Source organism: Nelumbo lutea, chromosome 3 (assembly GCF_056320005.1).
Source record: "Nelumbo lutea isolate HS-2025 chromosome 3, American lotus-T2T, whole genome shotgun sequence".
Classification (NCBI taxonomy): Eukaryota; Viridiplantae; Streptophyta; class Magnoliopsida; order Proteales; family Nelumbonaceae; genus Nelumbo; species Nelumbo lutea.
Window position 1 is genome coordinate 100,383,115 of NC_142686.1, and position 22,579 is coordinate 100,405,693.

At 41.1% G+C, this 22,579-nt stretch overlaps 1 protein-coding gene across 1 annotated transcript in view; it reads left to right on the forward strand.

Moving 5' to 3' along the window:
• LOC148867160 (heat stress transcription factor A-4b-like) overlaps nucleotides 1-22,579 on the forward strand; it is a 32,053-nt gene that overhangs the window by 8,180 nt on the left and 1,294 nt on the right. The window lies entirely within an intron of this gene.

Here is a 22,579-nt window from a genome sequence, read left to right on the forward strand (position 1 = left end):
ACTGAAGAGAGGAGAGGAGAGGAGACTTGTGTGTTTCGGGAATGAGGGTTCTGAGAAGAGTTTTCGAACAGTCTCTATCTCAGCCCTCTAACACTGTTTTATTAGATATTTTTGAGTAATTACAAGGAGGCCCTTAGTTGGGCAGAATTTACAAAGAACCTAAAAAATAACTTAACATTGACAGGATGGGCCCAAAATAACAAGAAGAATAAACAACCTGTGGGCCATTCGGCCCATCTTCTCTACACTCCCCCTCAAGCTGAGCATACATGTCAATCATGCCAAGCTTGCTGGTATCATGCTGAAGTTTTGCCTTGGGAATGCCTTTGGTAAGAAAATCTGCCAATTGTCCTTCAGATGTGATGAAAGGAAGACACACTTCACCCGAAGAGACCCTTTCCCAAATGAAGTGTCGATCAACTTCAATATGCTTGGTTCTATCATGTTGCACTCGGTTGTGAGCAATGTTGATGGCAGCCTGATTATCACAGTATAACATCATTGGCTTGTCATATTCAACTCCAAGTTCTTCTATCAAAGATTTTAGCCATAATAATTCAGAAACCCCATGTGCCATGGCCCTGTATTCTGCTTCAGCAGAAGACCGAGCAACAACCGATTGTTTCTTGCTTCTCCAAGAAACAACATTACCAGCTACCAAGCTGCAATACCCAGATGTAGATCTTCTATCATCAATGTTCCCAGCCCAGTCAGCATCGGTGTAAGCTTCAAGTTTCATATGACCATGCTTGGCAAACAGAATACCCTTTCCTAGGGAGCCCTTCAAATAACTTAGGATTCTCTCTGCAACTGCCAAATGAGTGTCTTGAGGAGCATGCATGAATTGGCTAATGCAACTGACTGCATATGCAATATCTGGCCAAATCATGCATAGATACAAAAGTTTCCCAAGAAGCCTCTGAAAGATTCCTTTGTCTTCTAACAATGTCCCTTCTGAGGCTGAGAGTTTATGACTCATATCAATAGGAGTAGCAGCTGGTCTAGCACCCATCTTTCTAGTTTCAGAGAGCAAGTCAAGAACATACTTTCTTTGGGAGATAAGAATCCCATCCTTGGATCGAGCCACTTCTATGTCAAGAAAGTATCACAATTCCCCCAAATCTTTAATCTCAAACTCTGTATGGAGAAAAGTTTTTAGATCTTGAATTCCTGAGGCATCATTACCCGTCACTACGATATCATCTACATACACAATGAGGTATACTGCCAGAGGTCCACTCCTCTTCACAAAAAGAGTATGATCGGACTGTGTCTGTACATAACCAAAGTTAACAAGTGCTGTTCTAAATCTCTCAAGCCATGCTCTAGGGGACTGTTTTAGTCCATAAAGAGAATTCTTCAACCTGCATACCTTCCCTTTTATATCAGTTCCATACATCCCTAGAGGAAGAGACATGTAAACCTTCTCATGTAATTCACCATTCACAAATGCATTCTTCACATCCAATTGATAAAGGGGCTAGTCAAAGTGAGCAGCTAAAGATATAAGAACCCTCACAGATGTCATCTTGGCAATAGGTGCAAAAGTCTCTAAATAATCAATCCCATATGTCTGTGTATAGCCTTTTGCAACCAGCCTGGCCTTGTACCTTTCAATGGTACCATCAGCTCTGTATTTGATAGTAAAGACCCACTTGCAACCAACAGGATCCTTCCCTTCAGGCAAATCCATCACTTCCCATGTGTCATTCTTGTGTAGGGCATCTATTTCAGATTTCATGGCATCCCTCCATTCTGAAATCTTAAGAGCTTCTGACACAGACCTGGGAATAAGATGAGAAGCAACAGAAGAGAGATAGGCAAAATATGAAGGTGAAAGCAAACGGTAAGAAATGTGCTTGGAAATGCAGTGTGCAGTGCACTTCCGTTTTCCTTTTCTAACAGCAATGGGAATATCAAGGTCAGGGAAGGATGAATCCAAAGGTGCTGAACCAGTACCTGTTGTCTCTTCTGTGACTGGAAGTGTAGGAGGTTCATGTGTTGTAGGAGAAACAACCTGTACATTTCTGGATCTTTGCCTTTGATACACCTTGGGATTGAGGACAGGACGAGGAGGTAGGGTACCAGGACAAGGAGAATGGAACGACTGATCCAACCTTGATTCATTTGAGGGAGAGACAGACACATCAAGGGACTCAACAGGGACAGGAAGAGGAAGAGCAAACACCTGTGTCAAATTCTCCCCCTGTGGACAATGTCCTTCTGGAGAGGAACCATAAAAAGGGGAAGACTCATCAAAGGTGACATCCATTGAGGCATACCGGTTGCCAGGCTTTGGATCATAACAGCAATAACCCTTATGTTTGGGGGAATAACCAAGGAAGATACACTTTTGGGCTTTGGGTTCAAATTTATGCCTTTGGACACTTGGAACATGTACATAACAGGTGCAGCCAAAGACACGAATAGGAATAGGAAAAAGATCTTTGTCCGGATGAAGAAGAGTGAAGGGAGACTTAAAACCCAAAATCCTGGATGGCATGCGGTTTATGAGATAGGTAGTAGTAAGTACAACATCACCCCAAAACCTGGTAGGAACATGTGAGGCAAATAAGATACTTCTTACAACCTCAACAATATGCATGTTTTTCCTTTCAACAACCTCATTCTGTTCTGGGGTCCTAGCACATGAGCTTTGATGAATAACCCCCATGTCAGAAAGATAGCAGGATAGGTTTTTCTCAAAGTATTCTTTTGCATTGTCTGATCTGAAGATTTTAATCCTGGTATCAAATTGGGTTGGAACAAATTCATGGAATTGTTTTACAAGTTTTGGGACTTCATCAGGGGATTTCATCAGGAATATCTAAGTGAATCGTGAAAATTCATCAATAAACAAGATAAAATATTTGTAGCCACCCATGGAGGGTAAGTGGTAAGGCTCCCACACATCAGAATGCACAATATTAAAAGGAACAGAAGATCTTTTATTTCTCAAAGGATACTTGCTTCTACAATGCTTTGACAATTCACAAGACTCACAATGAAGACTGAATAGACTAATTCCCTTAAACAGTTCAGGGAATAGATGACTCAAAGCCAAAAAAGACAGATGACCAAAACGACAATGACACAACATAATCTGACTAACAGACTCTGAAGAGATAGATCCAAGAGCAACATTCCCAAGATGATCAGTGCATTGTCCCGGAGTATCAAACAGGTATATTCCATTTGCCTCATGGCCACTCCCAATCACCTTCTGAGACTCCAGATCCTGAAAAACACAGTAGGAAGGAAAAAATGTTACACAACAGTTTAGTGACTTGGTTAAACTGCTCACAGACAACAAATTTGTATTTAGTTTAGGTACATGAAGGGCAGAAGGGAGGTACAAGGAATCTGTAGCCTTGATGGTTCCCTTACCAGAGATAGGGGCAAGTGAACCATCAGCTAAAGTGATTTTATCACGTCCAGGAAGTAAGTCATATGAAACAAACAAGGTTGACAGATTGGTCATATGGTCAGAAGCACCTGAGTCAATAATCCAAGGGATCTTGAGATTACCTGAAGAAGTAGCATGATTAGCAGAAGCCCTTATACCTGAATGAGCAAATGCTGAAGTAGTAGATTTTCCTGAAGGGTCGGTAGCAGAGGTCACATCACTCAGCTGATTGATCATCTTACCAAACTTTTCATATTCTGCTCTCATGGCTGCCAACTGTGCAGAAGCAGACATCTCTTCACTATCTGGCCCGGCAGCTACATTTGCACTTCCTGATCTTTTACTATCATATTTTTTCTGAAACCTGATGGGAACAAGATTAGGATGTAACTTCCAGCACTTGTCTTTGGTGTGCTTCAGTCTCTTGCAGTACTCACATACAACTTCTTTCTTTCCTGTGCCACTAGAAGTTCCAATATTCCCTTTAGGTTTAATCCCCATATTGGCAAAGTGATCATTAATATCAGCCACTTGAACTTGTACAGTCATTCTGCTCTCTTCACTACTCACCAATGTATGAGCTTGTGACAAAGATACACACTCCTTGGAAAGAATATTCTATTTTGTGATATCATATTCCGGGTTTAGTTCGGTTAAGAACTCAAATACCTTGTTTCTTTCAACTAGTTTCCTGTAGGTCTCTGCATCATTGGTGGTGTCCCAGGTTACAGCTTTATCAAGTCTATTTCTTGCCACAAAGACTTCAAAGTTGAGAAGTATACAGATAATGGTTTCTCCCCCTGTCACAGATTCTTCACATCACTTCTCAACTTATAGGCTCTAGCCACATTTAGTTTTTGGGAATAGGTTTCAGCAACACTATCCCATATTTCCTTTGTTGAATTCATCCATAGATAGTGTTGGCTGATCTGTAGCTGCATTGAGTTCACAAGCCACCCAATGACAGTGTAATTGTCTTGCATTCACTTCTCGTAGGATGGATCATCTTCTGGGGGAGCCTTCTTACTCCTGGAAATGAACCCCCACTTTCCTCTACTACAAACATGAATCTTTACTGATTGTGGCCATGCCAGATAATTAGTCCCATCTAGCTTAACTGTGGTCACAGTCAATAAGGAATCACTTGGAGTCCCTTGACCCAGTCCATATTCAGCACCACTTTTGTTTTCAAACTCTGAGGAGTACATCATGTAAACACTCCAAATATGATTTCAGATGACTTCTACAAATATGCTGGATAAGAACAAGCAATAACTGAGTTCAGCCGACCACAAGGAGACAACACACTAAGTTCAGCCGACCACAAGGAGGCAACACACTGAGTTCAGGCTTCAAGAAGAAATCAGAAACTCCTGGGCACTGTGCACTTAGCCGAAGTACCTTTTCAAGGTTGTACACTCAGCCAAGAAGAGTAAGTACCAATCGGTATGGCTGAATAGGCCTTTTCACAAACACAGTGTGGGCAATAGAGACAACCCAACTGTCAAAGAAGAGAAAAGACCCCAAAAAGTGTTCGTACAACCCTCTAAAAACAGCCGAACAAGAGTAACAATACACAGCCTTGTTACAAGGATGTTTTGGCAGGTTTTAACAGTCCAAGAAGAAGAGAAAAAACAGCCCAGAAATTTCTGGGTTAAACCAGATTTAATGTAGTTGAAGGTAGTAAAGAACAGCTAGGATTTTCGAACACTTCAACAGTCCAAACATAGTCGAAGGTAATGCAAAACAGAACCAGAAAACTGAGCACAACTTACAGTTCGAGCTTCAGCAGTCCAAACACAGTCGAGCTTCAAAAACAGAACCGAGCTGTTCCCCTTCCCCTTTTTTCTTCTTCTCTGATTCTTCCTGGTCACCGAACCCCTTCTCCAGGAGATTCTAGTCTTGGGCTTGTCCAATGACCTCCAAGAATCAGGCAGTATGTGACTAAGCCTCCAGCCCTAGGACATTCAAGTTTAGATATGCTCTGATACCATGTTGAAACTGAAGAGAGGAGAGGAGAGGAGACTTGTGTGTTTCGGCAATGAGGGTTCTGAAAAGAGTTTTCGAACAGTCTCTATCTCAGCCCTCTAACACTGTTTTATTAGATATTTTTGAGTAATTACAAGGAGGCCCTTAGTTGGGCAGAATTTACAAAGAACTTAAAAAATAACTTAACATTGACAGGATGGGCCCAAAATAACAAGAAGAATAAACAACCTATGGGCCATTCGGCCCATCTTCTCTACAAAAGTGTTGTTGCAAAAATTGTTTCAGATCATTAATCCCACCAACATCACTACTAGTAATGGATATGTCATCAACATACACTACCAAAATGATCTTCCTAGATGTGGTATCTCTATTGAAGACTGAATGGTCAACTCCACATTGCTTGAGACCAAACTGCTATACAGCATTGTTGAACCTACCAAACTAGGCCCATGGTGATTATTTGAGCCCATAGATTGCCTTGCGCAATTTACATTACTGAACTACCCTCCCCTTGTTTAACATACCCAAGAGGTTGCTTCATGTATATCTTCTCTTGAAGATCATCATTAAGGAAAGCGTTCTTTACATCAAGTTGGTACAAGGGCCAATCAAAGTGAACAACAAGGGAAATAATAAACCATACATATGACAACTTAGCCACAGGGGAGAAGGTTTTGCCACCAATCAAACTTTGAGCGTCTCAATGCTACCATCTTCTTTATGTTTGATCGTATACACCCATGTACAACCAATTGCTTGTTTCCTAAGGGATATAAAGGTAAGGTCCATGTGTGGTTAGACTAGAAATTTTGAAATTCATCATCCATTGCTTTCTTCCAATCAAGTGAGGCAAGAACTTCCCGATTAGACCTAGGGACAAATGCAAAAGACAAAAGAGACACAAATTTCTAATGGTAAGTAGATAAATGAACAAGAGAACAATAACCAGAGATGGGATTGTCAGTATAGGTACGTTTACCCTTACGTTCAACAATGGCAATATCAAGATCTGACGATGGAGGATTTTTTGATGGTTATGATGTTGGTGGAGGGGCAAGAAATAGAGTTTGAGCCAGTGTAGAAACTGGTGCAAGCTCTTGAGCACATCTGATGTACATTGTGAATTGATGGTCAAATGGGCTCCTCAATAATGGGGAGAGGGATAAACACATCACCTGAAGCATCCAGGAGAGGAATAGAGGGAGAGGGTTCCCGTTCAGAAAAATAAGGAAGACTCTCAAATAAGGTGACATCAGGAACAACAAACAACTTACGAAGGATAGGATCATTAGCATTTTACCCCTTTTGTGTGCAAGAGTAGCTTAGAAAGATGCACTGGATTGCTTGGGACTCAAGTTAATCATGTCCAGAGCCCAAATGATGGATAAAACAAATACAACCCAAAACACACAGAGGAAGAGAGAAAGGGTACTTTCAAGGAAACAAGATAGAGAATGGAGAGTCCCCAACAAAGATTGATGTAGGCATATGATTGATCAAGAAGCATGAAGTGAAACCCTAGCTATCAAGTACCTAGGTACTGTTTTGACCTCAAGTAAGTTTATAAAGCCTAAAAATTTAGTTTTTCTTTTTCATTTTTGTTTGATCAATGGAGCAATGTGGAAGTGAGTTCAAGCAGATGCTGGTATTCGGGCTTGGTTCAGTAGAATCCGTTTTGATTGGTGTGATCACAGTTAAGTTGGATGGAACCAATTACCTAGCTTGGGCACAATCTATACGGATTTATGTTTATAGTAGAGGTAAATTAGGGTATCTCACAGGAAGTAAAGTGAAACCCGAAGAGACAAACCTTGCATTTGAGAAATGGATGCAAGAGAACTATACAATAATTAGATGGTTGGTCAACTCTATGTAGCCTCATATAAGTCAGAACTACCTTTGGATGTCTTCAACCAAGGAGATCTAGGACAGCGTTATGGAGACCTATTCACAAAAGTTGAATGTGGCAAGAGCATATAAGCTGAAAAGTGATGTGAAGAATTTGAGGCAGGGGGAGAAAAGTGTGGTAATTTACTACTTTATGTTGAAGTCTCTATAGCGGGAAATTGATGTTATGGAGACAGTTGTATGGAAGAGTACATAGGATGCAAAAACCTTTAGGAAATTGGTGGAAAGAAACAAGGGTGTTTGAGTTTCTTATGGGACTCGACCCTCAGTTTGACATTATTAGGCAGAATATTCTGGCCAAGGATGAGGTCACCTTGGCCCAGTGAAGAGAGTAGGCGACGGGTTCAATTGTAGAGTCCACCTACAGGACACTTTGCACATGCTGGAATAAAGCCGAAGGGTCTGACTTAGAAGGAGGAGCCGATATGTGAATACTGCAAGAAACCGAGGCATACTAAAGACACTTGCTAGAAGCTTCATCCAGATCTTCTACTAGACAAGTTTAAGAATAACAATAGTTTTAAGAAGGTTGGTCAAATAGGAAAGATTGCGAATGTTGCCACAATGCCCGAAGGAGGGAATAAGAAAGTGAAAAAAGTCGGCCATGGAACAGTTGGCAGCAATGTAGGCAGAGTTCGAAAAATATGGAAGGTTATTGAACACTTGGAAACCACTGTCTCTACATCCCACTATTTAGGCAACACCTCATCATCATCCGCATTTGCTCACTTAGGTATTCGTGCTTTTGCAAATCATGCTTTTGTTTCAGGTAATCATAAAATCCCTTGAATCATTGGTTTTGGTGCATCAAACCATATGACCAACTTGTCTAACCTTTTTTGTTAATATCATCTTTTTTCTGGTAGAGAGAAAATATCTCTTGCTGATGGGTCTCTTTCTCCCATCTCTAGCAAGGGGGATATTAAAACCTCCGACACGCTTGTTTTATCCTCTGTCCTTCATGTCCCTAAACTTAATACCAATCTTTTATCTGCTAGTAGCTTAACTAAATCCATGAACAGCATAACCTTCTTTCCTACCCATTATGTTTTTTAGGACCTGAAATCTCAGAGGACGATTGGGAGTGGCCATGAAATGAATGGAATATACTTGCTGGACACAACTGATAGGAGTCTTGGACCACCTCATGGAGTAGCATTGGAGTCAGTTGTGTCAGAGTCTGTTGATAGAGTCATGTCATTTTTTATTTGCTTATTTGCCTTTTTTCCTACTTTGAGTCATTTGTTTCCCAATATGTTTAATGGAGTGTCTTTATCGAGTTTTCATTGTGAGTCATGTGAACTTGCAGAGCATTGTAGACAGTTTTATTCAATAAGCAATAAAAGATCTATTTCTCCTTTTCATATTGTGCATTCTGATGTGTGGGGGCCATATCATTTGCCTGTTATGGGGGGTTACAAGTACTTTATCATTTTTATTGATGATTACTCTCGTTACACTTGGATTTATCTCATGAAATCTAGGGATGAAGTTGAATATTGTGCAAAAATTTCATGAACTTATCCTTACCCAGCTTAACTTAACACCTGAATCAAAATATTTCGTTCTGATAACGCTAAGGAATATTTTGAGAAGAACCTCTCACCCTACTTTGAAACTTTTGGGGTTATTCATTAGAGTTCTTGTTCCTACACTCCACAGCAAAATGGAGTGGTGGAAAGGAAGAACCGCCATGTGGTTGAGGTTGCTAGATCTCTCCTTTTTGCATCCCATGTTCCTATTAAATTTTTGGGAGATGTTGTCCTTACTGCTATCTTTTTAGTTAATCGTATGCCTTCCCGGGTTCTAGGTTTAAAAACCCTCTTTAGCCTTCTCTTTCTGGATGAGGATCTCTTCTCTCTTCCTCTCCGAGTTTTTGGGTGCACCTGCTATGTTCATATTCATAGCCATCAAAGGCACAAATTTGAGCCTAAGGCACATAAGTGTATTTTATGGGATATGTCTCCACACAGAAGGGACGTTGCTGTTTTGATCCGGTCAGTGGCACCCGCTTTGTCTCTCTGGATGTCACATTTGTTGAGTCTACCCTTTTTGCTATGTCTCTAGCAGTTCCTCTTCCTGTTCTTTTTGAGTCACCTGATGAGTTATCATCTCCTCCCACTGTGCCTACCTCAATTTTTCCTGCTCCTCCACCTCATCCTCTTATAATTCCCTCACATCCTGTTTTCCAAAGGTGGTAACAAAGACACGGATTTAGGCATGGGCAAATTGTTTCCACTCCTGCATAAGAGCCTCTTACTTCTCCCATCATTACTGAGGTAACAGGTCAACCTTCCTTTGACCCATCTACTTCCTTCCCAGACCTTGATCTTCCTATTACCCTTCGCAAAGACAAGCGGAAGTGTACAACACATTGTATCTCTAAACACCTGTCTTATAGACTTCTATCCCCTACCTATTACTCTTTTCTTGCTTTTGTATCTTTCCATGTGGTACCGGGGTCTGTACTAGAAGCTCTATCTAAACTTGAATGGAGGGATGCTATGATGGCTAAATTGGATGCTTTGCATAAGAACCATACCTAGGATATTGTGGATTTGCCAGAAGGGAAGGAACCAGTAGGTTGCAAATGGGTGTTTACCATTAAATATCATTCTAATGGCTCTATTGAGAGGTTTAAGGCTCGATTGGTTGCTAAAGGCTACACTCAAATGTATGGTATTGATTACCTTGAGACCTTTGCTCTTGTGACCAAGATGACCTTAGTCCGGGTTTTGTTGTCTCTAGCTGCTACTTTTGATTGGCCTCTCTACTAGTTTGATGCTAAAAATGCCTTCTTGAATGGAGATCTACATGAAGAGGTCTATATGTCTTTGCCTCCGGGAGTGTATGGAAAGGAAATGGAAGGGAAGGTGTGTAAACTACAGAAATCCATTTATAGTCTCAAACAATCTCCTCGGGCCTAGTTTGAGAAATTCAAGGCTGCTCTTGTCTCCTTTGGTTATACACAAACTCAATCTGACCATACCTTGTTTTTGAAAAGAAGTAATTCTTTGGTGACTTCCGATTGTTTATGTTGATGACATTGTGGCCATGGCAATGATACCCAAGAGGTCAGTAAACTCAAAAGGTTTCCTAACCTTGAATTTGAGATCAAGGATTTAGGATATCTCAAGTATTTCTTGGGAATTGAAGTTGCTAGATCTAAGGATGGTATCTTCATTTCTCAGCGCAAGTATGTTCTTGACTTCCTTGCAGAGACTAGTAAACTTGGTGCTAAACCGGCCTCCATTACTATAGATCCCAATCATAAACTTTCTGCTAGTGATGGTAAACTTATGTCTGATAGGGGAGTGTTTCAGAGACTGCTTGGGAAGTTGTTATATCTCTGCATGACTCCAGATATTTCCTATGCAGTAGTGTTATTAGTCAGTTTATGCATTCTCCCAGAGATACACATTTAGCTACTGCAGATAGAGTTTTGTGTTACTTGAAAGGGAAAGGTATTCTATTTGCCAAGCATTAACACATGAAGTTGGAAGCATACACTAATTTTGATTGGGCTGGATGTATTGATGATAGGAGGTCCACCTCGGGATATTGTGCTTTGGTGGCAGGGAACATTGTCTCATGGAGTAGTAAGAAACAGTCTGTAGTTGCCAGATCCTCTACTAAAGCAGAGTATAGGGCAATGGCACATTGTGTGTCAGAATTGTTGTGGCTGCGATAACTTTTAGAAAAATTGGGAGTTGACTATGAAAAGCCAATGATGCTCTACTGTGACAACCAGGTAGCTATCAACATTGCTCATAATCCTATTCAACATGACAGAACTAAGCACATTGAGATTGATAGACATTTTATACAGGAAAGAGTTGCTTCAAGGGAAGTTTGCTTGCCATTTATTGCTTCAGAAGAGCAATTGGTTGATGTTTTGACCAAGAGGGAAGCTGACACACACTATAAGCAAACTGGGCAAGATTACATCTATGCTCAGCTTGAGGGGGAGTGTAGAGAGACTGGGCCGAATGGGCCCTAGTATCTATCATTTTATTCTTTGTAATGTCTTATCTATTTGTTTTGTTAATGGGCCTGTCTTTGTGGGCCTGTTACTCTTTTTCTTGTAAGCTTCTTTAAGTTCTTGCTTAGCTGGCCGCCCACTTAAGGGCATACTTGTAATTATCCTAGTTAATGAAGATTAACAAAAGGATTAGAGAGGGGAGAAAGGAGATTATCAAACTCTTCTTCTTCTTCTTCTTTTCTCCATCTTCTTCCTTTGTACTCTGTCTTCTACCTTTCTTCTACTTTTCTCTCTATTTTTAACCAAGTTTATATCAGTTTTAGATGACTAATTTACTTCTGCAAGAAACTCATTATTAGAATCATTCATACTAGTGTTGTCCTCAACTATGGCATGATTAGTACAAGATGATGGAGGACTATGCAAGTCATAACAAAAAGCAACTGCCCCTCACGACCACAATGTGTGCACTCTCCCACAATAGCACAACCACTACTATTTCTTCCACCTCCTCTTCCTTCCTTACTTCTACCATGACTGACACCTCTAAGTGTACCTCTCCCCCTAACACATCTTTCACCACCATCTCTGGTTACTACTACGGCAAACTTCTCTGAAGTGATAGAATGATCGTTCTTGGGTTGGCATGTCCTACAGATACGAGAAAACACCTCGAAAAGGGATGAAAGATCACTTCTTCCCAAAATCTGAGCTCTCATAGGTTCAAACTTGGATCTCAGTCCTGACAGGAATCCGGTAACATCTAAACGTTCCCTCTGAGCCTGTTGTACCTTCAAATCAGGAGAGAGGGGTTGGTAAACATTCTGCTCATCCCATAAACTTTTCAAAGTAGCATATTACTCCTCTACACTCCTATCACCCTATCGGAGAGAAAAATAATCCTAATACAACTGATAGATCCTTATCACATTGTCCTGTCATGAATATAACTATTGGGCATGCTCCTAAATTTCCTTAGCAATATCCAGAAACATGAGATTAACACTAACGTTGTTTTCCATACTATTCGATTAAGCAGTCATAATCTAAGAATTTTCCTGCACCCATTCACTATACCCCTTGGATCCACTCGAGTTGACCTTCCTTAACATATTTCAACTTCCCTCTAGCAATCAAAGAAACTTCCACAGATTTAGCCCATGGTACATAATAATGGTGCTTAATTGGGTATTCATAAAGTCTGATTGCACTACTACAGCGGGCTTGGAGCTATTGCTGGAGGTGGTCATCGGAAGGGTAAGACGCCAAACAATAAGGATTAAGATTAACAACACTAATCACCAATCTCAAGATGTAAAAACATACTAAAGCAACTTTAAGCCCAAATACAAGTACAACAGCACCTTGCTACAGTAGTTTGCAGCCCTAGAATCTAACAAAAAGGCTTACACAACATTTGTAGAGTACCAAAAGACTCCACACACCATAGGAAGTGAGTTCCCACACCACAACACACCAAACTAAACACCACACTCACAAAACTGTCGAACTCAACACACACATCTATACTCAGCACCTCAAACTAACCAATTCAAGGCACTAAAGCTTCTTTTCCTAAGGGACGGCCAGTCCTTTTTAGTCCCTTTAGCTGCTTGTCTCGAAAGGAGTTCTCTCCTAGGGTGCAAAAAGGAGGCATGAAGACGTAACGAATGAGTTCAGAGCTTTGATAACATATTAAAGCTTGAGAACAAAAGAGAAAAAGAAGAGGAAAAAGAAAGGAAAAGGGTTGGGAAACCTGTCTTACACAGTGGAAAACAAGAAGGTAAAAGGAGGAAGAACAAGAGGTTTCAATAAAGGAGATACAAACTATGTTCTCCTACCTATCGACCTACATTGTTGTTCTATTCATTATAGCATGCAAAAATTACAAAAATGCCCTTGTTTACTGATTCTCGTTATCAGTGTAGTGATGGAAGAGAAGAGGAGAAGAGAAAAGAGAGAGAGCAGAAGAGAGGAGAAAAGATTGAGAGTTAAAAGCATATTGGAGGCGCCAGCTATTTTGTTATATATACTAGGGCGACAACAACTAAAAATAAAAGGGGTAAAAGTACAATAGTACCCCTGCGGTACTATACTTAGTAGAATACAAGCTTTCAACACTCCCCCCCCCCCCCAAGTTGGGACATAGATGTCAATCATGCCCAACTTGTCACGTAAGTCATGATGCCATGAATGGTGTAGCCCTTTTGTAAAGATGTCTGCAAGTTGATCCTCAAAGCTGACATAAGGAGTACATACTTCCCCTGTGATAACTTTCTCTCTGATAAAGTGTTTGTCGACTTCAATATGTTTAGTTCTATCATGCAACACTGGATTAACAGCAATGTTTATGGCTGCTTTGTTATCACAGAATAGGGTCATAGGTTTGTTCATTGGAAAACCCAACTCACTCTATAGATTCTTTAGCCACATAATTTCAGCCACTCCATGAGCCATTGCCCGATATTCAGGAAACTTAGCCCTCCCATTGCTCAATAGGAAGGTCAAGTTAATTGCAAGATCTAACACCTTTCTTGTGAGCAATAGGAAGGTTAAGTTCATTAGCAACAAAGGTATCAATAGCAATAGGGTCAAGGGCATCTATAGGAACCAAGATACCTGAGTGAGTATGATCTACCCCCGGAGAGTTTGATGGCATTTGAGGTATAGCTTCTAGATTCTCCACAACTCTTGAACTTGGTTGGCCTTTGTGACAATGAAAGAAGACACGAAAAGGAGGAGGACTGGGAAGAGGAGGGAGCTGAACCGGTTTCTCCTCATTCCTACACTCCCCCTGAGGAGAAATAGGGAAGAAAGGCTCACTCTCAAAGAAAGATACGTCCATGAAAACATGAAACTTCCAAGAAACGGGATCAAAACAACGGTATCCCTTCTGAGTGAAAGAATACCCTAGGAAGATGCAAGCAATATCACGAGGGTCTAATTTTCCACAAGTGAGTGACAGATTTTGGACAAAACAATGACAACCAACACACGAGGAGGAATGGAAAGAAGGGGAGCCTTAGGAAAAAGAAGTTGATGTGGGGCTTTACACTCTAACCAACGAGAGGGCATACGGTTGATGAGATAGATAGCACAAAGGACAGCCTCAAGCCAAAATCGTTTTGGGACATTCATATGGATTAGTAAACCCCGGGCCACTTCAAGGAGGTGTCGGTTTTTCTTTCGATGACACCATTCTGTTGTGGTGTTTCGGCATAGGTGCTAGGGTGAAGTGAACCACGTGAAGCAAAAAATTCCGTGAGATCACTATGAAAATACTCTTTGGCATTATCTGATTGCAAAATTTGGATTTTAGTTTGAAATTGGGTAAAGATCAAAGTCTTGGATAATTTTTGGTACTTCATCCCTTGTCCGCATGGGATATACCCATGTATATCTAGAATCATCATCAATAATGGTAATAAAATACTTGTAGCCACTCTCATGGTAAAGTAACTGGGCCCCACACCAAAATGAACAATGTAAAAAGGAAATTCAGATTTATTATTCTTTGAAGGAAAGTGAGTTCTACATTGCTTGCTCAATTGACAAGTTTGACAAGAAAAATCTGAAATTGACACAATTCTGGAAACACCAATTTTAAAGACTTAAAAGATAAATGACCAAGACGACGATGCCATAAATAAACTTGACTCTTGTAGGACTGACTGTTAGACTTTGTGACTTGAAGACCAACCTTATTCTCTAGCATGTAAAGTCCATCCACCATACATCCTCTACCGATCGTCTTCCCCGAGGCCAGTTCCTGGGTCACATAGTAAGAAGGGAAAAAAGGTAACTGAGCAGTTTAAGGAATTCGTAATACCACTAACAGAGAACAAATTAATGGGAAATTTTGGGATATGTAAAACATCAGAGACTGTAAGGCCAAAAGGAAGAGAAATGGTTCCTTGACCAACTATGGTAGTATATGATCCACCAGCTAGTCTCACCTTGTCTCTTCCAGAAAGGAGGTGATAGGTTTGAAAGTATGAGGACGTACCAGTCATGTGTTTAGATGCGCTCCAGAATCAATGATCCAGGGAGTGTCAGGGGTATGAGATGCAACATGGAAGGTTGTGGCAGAGTTACCTGATGTAGACACAAATGACGTTGAGGGAGGAGCATCCATCTGACGAATTGCTCTACCATAGAGCTGTAAATGGTCACAGAAGGAATTAATAATATCCTCCCTTGGGTCAGATCCAGAGATGTGAGTCGGTGTCACAATAATAATGGGGGGCTGAGTCTCCTGAGAGGCCATGTTTGCCATAGTGTTCTTTCTTGTACTTTGTTGTCCTGACTTTTTATTCAGATCTGAACCTTGCTTCTTATTCAAATCTTGAGCCCATTTTGGCTTCCCATGGAAATCCTAGCATGTATCTCGGGTGTGTCGGGGTTTTCGGCAATGAGTATACCACAATTTGTCTTTGTCATCCACCCTTTTTTGAGAGTCCCCTCTCTTAAAAGTGTTCCCACCACCTGTAACCACACTTCCTTTTGTTGCCAATCCAACTGCATCCCCTCCAGAACTGTTCATCAAGTTCCTTTTACTTTCTTCTGATTGTACAAGAGCATAAACTTCCTGAACGGAGGGAAGATCCTTGCTTCCTAGGATCTGAACTCTAATGGATTCATATGTCGGATTTAAGCCATGTAAAAAAGCAAACACTCTCTGTTGAGATACAAGTTTCTTGTATAATTTTGCATCTTCATCACACTTCCAGTCTACACTCTGATAATGATCTTGCTCCTTCCAGACAGAGGTCAAGTCGGAGTAGTACACAAAAAGACACCTCTCCCCCTGTTTACAAGTGGACGATTCTGCCTGTAACTGATAAATCTTTGCATAGTGATGCAGCTCAAAATAGGTTGATTTTGCTTGTTCCTAGATTTCCTTTACCATTTCAACCCACATAAAGTTCCTTCTTATTTGGGGTTGCATAGACACTAAAAGCCAGGACATAACCATGTTGTTCTCCTGGTTCCATCTGTCATATTCAGCACTCCCAGAATTGGGTTCTTTGGTTCTCCCGTTTATATAACCTATCTTCCCCCTTGCAGTAATGTATAACTTGATCCCTCTTGACCATTCCAAATAATTTAAACCATCGAGAGGAATAACAGCCATGGGAAAGGATAGGTCCACACCCCCACTCATTCCATTCGACATTGAGGAAACACTGGATGTAGTAGAATCTTCACCACTCATGATTTCAGATTCAATAAAACACTCTTAGAGGGGTACATAGCCTTAAAAAAAAATCCTAACACAGGGTACCAAGGAGAACCCCTTTTTTTTCTTTAGAAAACACACCTCTTTTCTGTAAAACAAAGGTGTTGTAATAGCACTAACAGGTCATCCTTTGACCTACGTATCAACAGGAAGGCAATTACAGCAAGTACAGGTCACTTTCTGACCTCTAGTTCACCATACAAGTTGCTGTTGCAGCCCACAAAAGGTCCTCACGACCTACAGTTTTATAGGGATCAGCCGACCCCAAAAAAAAGGAAAGAAAAGGGACTACTCGCCTCACATTAACAGTCTGAACCTATTACAGGTTATGTTCTGGCACACGACCAGAAAAAATAAAAAAGGAGAAGGGAGAGAGGGTACTTCAGTCCGATCTGGATCTGGATTTGGATCTTTAATGAATCTGGATCTGGATCTGGATCTGGTGAATGGAGAAGACAGGGAAGCTGTGCTTGATCTCTTCTTTCGGATCTAACAGTCCCGCTCCAATACTATGTTATCAGTGCAGTAATGGAAGAGAAGAGGAGAAGAGAGAAAAGAGAGAAAAGAGAGAGCAGAGAGAAGAGAAAAGATTGAGAGTCAAAAGCATGCTGGTGGCGCTAGCTATTTTGTTATACTAGGGCAACAACTACAAAAATAAAAGGTGTAAAAGTACAATAGTACCCCTGCAGTACTATACTTAGGAAAATACAAGCTTTCAACAATTCTCAATTGGGGAAATACTAGATTACAGCAAAAGACTAAAATGCCCCTATGGGCAAGCATTTCAACAATAGTAATTCTTGCAATTACTTGGGAATTTCCCTGTGAAAGAAATTTGTTGCAAGCCTATTCCCCTGAAGATTCAAGCCTTTTGCTAGAAAATATTCTTTGGTAAGGTAAACACTTGCAATATGCTATAGAGAAGAAGGCCATACATTTGCCTTTCTCCTTGTGTGTGCTCTGTGTAAGGAAAGTGTTGAGACCCTATCGCATTTAATAATATCCTATTCTTTTGTGATTCGGATTTGGGAATTCTTTTTATTATAATTCGGCCTGCCTTTGAGTTCTGTTAGTCTGATAACAACCAAGAAGAGAGAAGAAGAAAGAAGAAAGAGAGAGAGAGAGAGAAAGGAGGAGAAAAGGAGAGAAGAAAAGTCTGGTTCGAATTTGGAAAAAAGGTCACTTCTCCCATTCGCCCAGACATGTTTTATATTACTAACATAATGGTAAAGACACATGTGCCCTTATTTAAGTGAGAGACACTAGTTCTAATATAATATTACAGATCAGCAACCTCAACATAAGTATAAAGACAGAAATACCCCTACATTAACACTCCCCCTCAAGCTGGTGAGTATATATCATATAATCCCAGCTTGTTACATATGTAGTCCACTCTTCCCCGACTCAACCCTTTAGTAAATAAGTCTGCCCACTGGTTCCCTGTGTTAACATATGCAATGTCTATCACTCTGTGCATCACCTTCTCTCTCACTAAGTGACAGTCAACCTCCATGTGCTTGGTTCTTTCATGAAACACTAGATTTGAAGAAATATGAACTGCAGCCTGGTTTTTACAATAGAGCTTCATTGGAGTGTTAATATTGTATCCTATCTCCTGTAGAAGGTTCCTTAGCCACACTAATTCACAAGCAGTATGTGCCATAGCTCTATATTCTGCCTCTGCACTGCTTCTCGCCACGACTGTCTGCTTCTTACTTTTCCTGTCTCCAGATTACCCCCAAGAAAAGTGCAATAGCCCATGGTAGACCTCCTATCAGACATAGAACCGGCCCAGTCAGCATCAGTATACCCTTCTATTTCAAGTTTTCCACCACTTTTGTATATCAAACCACGACCAGGGGCCCCTTTTAAATACCTCACAATTCTTAGAACCGCATCCCAATGAGGAACCAGAGGTTTCTACATGAACTGACTTACCATACTAACCGCAAATGAAATATCTGGCCGAGTAATGGTTAGGTAGTTCTATTTACCTACAAGTCGTCGGTATCTTCTAGGGTCTTCAAACACTTCACCTATATCACTGCTCAGCATAGTATTTGTTTCCATAAGTGTTTTAGTTGGTTTAGCACCTAACAAACCTATTTCCTCCAGCAAATCAAGCACATATTTCCTTGACACAAATTAATACCATGCTTAGATCTTGCTACTTCTATCCCCAAGAAATATTTCAATTTACCAAGGTCCTTTGTTTGAAAATGTTCCTGTAGAAAAGTCTTCAACCTGTTAATGCCCATTTTATCATTCCCGGTAATAACAATATCATCTACATACACCACCAATAGTATTTTTCTTGCCTGAGAGTCATGACTGAAGACGGAATGATCAACCTGGCACTGTTTCATACCAAACTTCTTTACCACCTCACTGAACCTACCAAACCATACTCGAGGAGACTGTTTAAGCCCATATATAGCCTTCTTTAGTTTGCATATCTTACCATCCTACCCTAAGCAAGAAACCCTGGTGGTTGCTCCATGCAGACCTCCTCGAGCGAACCACCATGCAAAAAAGCATTCTTGATATCAAGCCGATAGAGGGGCCAATCATACATAGCAGCAAGAGAGATCACAACACGAACCGAACCTATCTTAGCAACTAGGGAGAGGGTCTCCGTGTAGTCAATACCATTGGTTTGGGAGTACCCTTTTGCAACCAAGCGAGCTTTCAAGCGCTCAACACTACCATCAAGTAAATACTTAACAGTATAAACCCACTTACAACCGACAGGCTGCTTCTCAGGAGGAAGAGTGGTGAGGTCCCAAGTATAATTATGAATTAGAGCGGAGAGTTCTTCTTCCATTGCACGACACCACCCTAGAGAGGCAAGGGCTTCCTGGACATCCTTAGGGACAACAACTGAGGATAACAAAGAGATAAACTAGCGATGGGAAGCGGAAAGGTGAGTGAGTGAAACATAATTAGAAATAGGATGAAGGGTACAAGTGCGTTTACCTTTCCGCAAGGCAATGGGAAGATCAAGATCAAATACTGGGTTTGGGGCTGGTGTGGAGACAACTGCCGGTTTTGTCGACGGTGATGGAGCCGGAGGAGTAGCAGCCGATACATGTGGGCGATATGTATACACTTGACGGATAGGTGGGCGTTCAATAGGTGGTGGCATTGGAGGCAAGGACTTGGTCACAACTGGAACAAAGGTAACAGAATCGGCAATTGGAAGTGGAAGAGGGGGAGGTGATGAGGAGGAAGAAGCATCATTGGACCCCAAGAAAAACAGAGTAGACTCAAAGAAGGTAACACTAGCACACACAAAGGAACGTCGAGAACTAGGATGGTAACACTTGTACCCTTTCTGGGTCAAGGAATAGCCAAGGAAGATGCACTTAATAGATCATGCATCTAACTTGTCCTTCCCGGGGCCCAAATTATGGAGGAAGCAGACACCCAAAAACCCGAGGAGAAAGAGGAAATAGAGACAAGGTGGGAAATAAGGTAGTGAATGGGGAATGACCATCAAGGATAGACGTGGGCATCCGATTAATCAAGAAGCAAGAAGTAAGCACTGCATCACTCCAAAAGGATTTGGGAACATTCATGTGATGCATGAGGGATCATGCTGTTTCCAAAAGATGATGATTCTTTCTCTCAGCCACCCCATTTTGTTGTGGGGTGTAGGTACATGAGGTCTGATGTATAATGCCATGTTGGTCCAAGTATTCTTAAAATGATGAAGATAAACATTCATAGCCATTATCAGGATGAAAAATTTTAATGTGAACACCAAATTGATTGCGAATCTCAGCATAAAATTTTTGGAAGATGGTAAACAATTCACTTCTTTCTTTCATTAAATAGAGCCACGTCATCATTGAAAAATCATCAACGAAAATGACAAAATATCTATATTCATTGTATGACATCACTTTATAAAGACCCCAAACATCTAAATGAACCAAAGAAAAAGGACTCGACACAAGGTTATCAACCCTAGGACTAAAGGGAACACGATGATGTTTCCCCAACTGACATGACTCTCAATCTAAAACAGAAAGTTGACTCAACGAAGGAACCAAAGATTTCAAAACTTTCAGCGAAGGATGACCAAATCGACAGTGCCACTGGAGAGGAGAGAGAGATGACTGGAGAGTTGTTGATGTTCTTCCACCACCGTCAAGATAATACAATCCACTAGCTTCATGCCCTCCACCAATCTTCATCCCCGTCTTGAGATCCTGAAAAACACACATAGAAGGGTAAAAAGCAATAGAGCAATTGAGTGACTTGGTCAACTTACTAACAGACATAAGGTTAAACGGAAATTTAGGGACATACAAAATTGAGGATAAAGATAAGGGGGTCAATTTGACATTGCCAACACCACAAATCAAGGATGTGGAACCATTAGCAAGGGTAACAGATTGTGATGTTGAGCAATGAGAGAGAGAAGAAAACACACCTGGAGTTCCAATCATGTGATCGGAGGCTCTAGAGTCAATAATCCAGGGATTGGGTGTGGATGCCAAACAAGCCATACTTGAGTGTGCAAAAGGTAGTCGTGTTCTGCTGAGATGTGGATTGGACAAACCTCTCATACTCATCACGGGGAACACTCACCATCTCCTTCTGGGAACATCTGTGGATGTAGGAGGCATCTGATCAGTTGAACGGTTCTCCTGTCTGAAACTGGTGTAACTAGTCGGGGCATGATTGGCCCAAGTTGAGGGTGGACCATGCAAGTCATAGCAATAATTAATGGTATACCCATCCATACCACAATGAGTACATCTCCTCGGACCCGAGCCACGTCCTCTGCCACGGGCTCCCCCTGAATCTCTACCTCCAGTACGACCACCACCACGGTTATATGTAGGTCCACCACCACCACTCTGGCCATATACCAGACCACTGCTACTACCACGGCCAGACTGAGCTCCTCGAGCTCCACCTCTAACACCACGGCCCCTTGACACTGCGAAGGCTGATCTATTAGAGACATTAGAGTTCTCAACAGATCCAATGGAAGTCCTCCGAAGTCGAGCAAACACCCTTCTAAGGAAGGGAGAGTTGACCCTCCTAGTATCTAAGCCCACACTGGTTCATACTCAGATTTCAACCCCACCAAAAATCAAATCACATCAAGTTGTTCTCTCTGTTGTTGCTGAATTTTGACATCAGAAGTGAGGGGGTGATAAACATTCAACTCATTACGAATGTTTCTCATACTAGCATAGCACTCCTCAAGACTCTGATTGCCCTGTTGCAGATTAAAGTATTCCTGATACAGCTGATATACTCTGTCTGTATTGTCTTGACCAGAATACAACTTCTTAGCATGGTCCCACACATTTTAGGCAGTGTCAAGAAACATGAAATTTACACTAATCTTGGGTTCCATACTGTTCCATAACCACGTGATAATTTGTGCATCCTCTTGTTCCCAGTCTTAATACTCATGAGAACTAGTGGAGGGTTTCTCCTCCCTTATGTGTTTCACATTCTTCTTTGCCTTCAGAAAAACTTCTATAGATTTAGCCCAAGGTACATAATTCTCTCCATTCAGTTTAATGGAGGTCATTTGAACATTTAGGTAGTCAGTAGGTATTATCACATTAGATTTGCTATCACTGTTATCTCCCATTGCTAAATTCTGTTATTACTGAATGCGGCACACTGCACACTACTTGATCACACTGATCACACTGGTTTCAGCACTTGTTATTGCTGAAGGTTGCACTCTTTGCACCACAAACCCTACCCTACGACTACCTGAAATCTCACCACTATATGAGAACCACTCCCCCTTCGAATAACACAAAAAGCAGCATAAACCCTAGCACACTACAGTCTGAAATCCCATCATACAATCTGAAACATACTTCCTGTTTTATTCATAACAAAAATATGCATAGAAATCTCTTACCTCATCACTTGAAAAACAAACCACACAAGAAGAAACTACACCACACGAATCAACCTCTTCTCTTCATCGATTAGGGGAGGGCTTCTTAGAAACCACAGAAACCGACCATGAGCAGCACAACTGGAGGCATAGAAACCTCCAAGGGAA